The sequence below is a fragment of the Pinus tabuliformis genome, chromosome 7 (genome assembly GCF_031772625.1).
Source record: "Pinus tabuliformis cultivar Carrire ecotype Pingquan chromosome 7, CPIR1, whole genome shotgun sequence".
NCBI classification, from domain to species: Eukaryota; Viridiplantae; Streptophyta; class Pinopsida; order Pinales; family Pinaceae; genus Pinus; species Pinus tabuliformis.
The window spans coordinates 1635364056-1635366555 of record NC_142293.1 but is presented as its reverse complement, the minus strand read 5'-3'; the positions used below and the strand labels follow the sequence as shown (position 1 = coordinate 1635366555).

The window sequence follows — 2500 nt, the reverse complement described above, 5'->3', positions numbered from 1 at the left end:
TATGGGATGGATGAAGAGCGGATCAACCCATTGGGCTAGCCACCCTAGTCGCTCCCGACCGTTCCTCGACATGCCCTTGTGGAAGGGTTGGGTGTCCAGGTAATGAAAAACCCATCCCTCGGTCTGAGCTCCATCGAGATCGCAATTTTCCCCACCGACGAGCATGAGGGTGGTAATCTTATCTCGTGCCTTTGCCGTCGAGGGAATTCCTCATCCTCTCGTGAGCCACTCCCCTTCTGAGGGAAAAAGAAGTAGCTGGTTGTGTCTTTGTTCCTCCCTTTGGATTGTGGGTTTTTTGTACACGGAGGGGTGCAATAGCGGGGTGGGTTTGTGTTATGGGCAGCAGTGTATTTGTCGTTTGAAGCCTTGTGTCACTGGGTTGGGGGGCTGTTTACCTCTCAGTGACGTGCTCCAGACACTGGTCTCATCGTGGCCCTCATCTTTTCTATTGGTAAATTTTTGGGTTGTGATTTACTTGCTTGGTTGTTTGCTATGTTGTAGAGCTGGAAAGGGTGTTGTGATGAATGCATGTGGGAGGGTGTGAAGAGGCGGGACGCTTTTTTGATTGGGTGCCTTGTTTGATTTCTTTTTGGTTAGCAGACATCTTGCTCGGCATGCTGTTGAGCTTCTCTCTTTTCTTGGGATCTTTGTTTCTTTGGTGTTGTTTTCTTCCCTTCTTCCTTTTGCCCCTAGCCTTACGGAGGAGAGGTTGGATTGTTGTGGATTGGTGTTCGGGAAGGACGAAAAGCAGTACGAGTTCCCAGGGTGGCCACCCTAGTCCTTCTCGATCGCCGTCCCCTGCAGTTCCCCCCTTTTTTCGAAGGCGCGGGGTTTGGGAAGCTTGTTCTCTGTTTGAGCCTCCCCTTGTGAGCCGGTAGCCACGTTTGATATCTCTTGCTTTCCTGTTGTTTTCTTCCCTTCTTGCTTTTGGCCCCTTAGCTTTACGGAGAAAAGGTGGGATTGTTGTGGATTGGTGTTCAGGAAGGACGAAAAGCAGTGCGAGTTCCGAGGGTGGCCACCCTAGTCCTTCGCGATCGCCGTCCCCTGCAGTTCCCCCCCTTTTTGCGAAGGCACGGGGGTGGGGAAGCTTGTTCTCTGTTTGAGCCTCCCCCTGTGAGCCGGTTGACGCGTTTGATATCTCTCTTTCTTTCATGTTGTTTTCTTCCCTTCTTTCAGCCCCTAGCTTTACGGAGAAAAGGTGGGATTGTTGTGGATTGGTGTTCGGGAAGGACGAAAAGCAGTGAGAGTTCCCAGGGTGGCCACCCTAGTCCTTCTCGATCGTCGTCCCCTGCAGTTACCCCCTTTTTTGCGAAGGCACGGGGTTGGGGAAGCTTGTTCTCTGTTTGAAGCCTCCTCCCCTTGTGAGCCGGTAGCCACGGTTGATATATCCCTTTCTCTCTTGTTGTTCTCTTCCCTTCTTCCTCGTGACCCCTAGCTTTACGGAGAAAAGGTGGGATTGTTGTGGATTGGTGTTCCGGAAGGACGAAACGCAGCGCGAGCTCACGGGGTGGCCACCCTCGTCCTTCTCGATCGTCGTCCCCTTCAATTCCCCCCTTTTGCCGAAGGCACAGGGCTTGGGAGGCTTCTGCTTTGTTTGTGCTTTGTTTTCTACCCTGTTCTCTTCCTTTCGGTCCCTAGCTCTACGGAGAAAAGGGGGAATTGTTGTGGGCTGGTGTCAGGGAAGGGCTAAAAGCAGCGCGAGCTCCCGGGGTGGCCACCCTAGTCCTTCTCGATCGTTGTCCCACGCATTTCTCCCCTTTTTGCGAGGGCGTGGGGCTGGGGGGAGATTGTCCTCTGTTCGAGCCTCCCCCCGTGAGGGGGTTAGACACCTTTGTTTCTCTTTCTCTCGTGCGTTTTTCCTCCTTTTGCCCCTTGGCCTTACATTTGTTGTGGGGGGTTGCCCCTATTCAGTTTTGTGGCCGATTTTTGGTAGTACGTGGAAACGACTCTCGGCAACGGATATCTCGGCTCTTGTTACGATGAAGAACGTAGCGAAATGCGATACTTAGTGTGAATTGCAGAATCCTGTGAATCATCGAGTTTTTGAACGCAATTTGCGCCCGAGGCCTCGGTCGAGGGCACGTCTGTCTGGGCGTCGCATCCCATTCAAACGCGCTCCCTGCAATATGCTAGGGAGCAGCGGAGCTGGTCGTTCGTGCCCCGTGCGGTGCGGTTGGCTGAAATACCTCAAGCGATGTTTCGTGGCGCGCGTCGGCGAGCGGTGATCTTGTCCCCTTGGATGGGCAGTCGGCGTTAGCCGATGCGGGCTTTGTGTGGAATCGCTCGAACTTGCTTTTCTCTCTCTTGTCCTCCCATGGGGTAGGGCGGATTTAGCTCCAACTTTGCGACCTCAGCTCAGGTGAGAACACCCGCTGAGTTTAAGCATATAATTAAGCGGAGGAAAAGAAACTTACAAGGATTCCCCTAGTAGCGGCGAGCGAACCGGGAATAGCCCAGCATGAAAATCGGGCGGCGGCGGCGCCTGAATTGTAGTCTGTAG

The 2500-nt window shown here is 53.4% G+C and overlaps 2 non-coding genes across 2 annotated transcripts in view; both read left to right on the top strand.

Annotated features, from left to right (window-relative positions):
- Positions 1–1944: 1944 nt before the first annotated feature.
- LOC149254557 (5.8S ribosomal RNA) lies at positions 1945–2098 on the top strand. The gene has a single exon (XR_016267833.1). It is a non-coding gene; the product is annotated as a 5.8S ribosomal RNA (ribosomal RNA).
- A 247-nt stretch (positions 2099–2345) lies between these two features.
- Positions 2346–2500, top strand: part of LOC149254556 (25S ribosomal RNA) — a 3409-nt gene continuing 3254 nt past the window's right edge. Inside the window, exon 1 of the ribosomal RNA XR_016267719.1 lies at positions 2346–2500. This exon is cut by the window's right edge and continues 3254 nt beyond it. This is a non-coding gene — a ribosomal RNA (25S ribosomal RNA).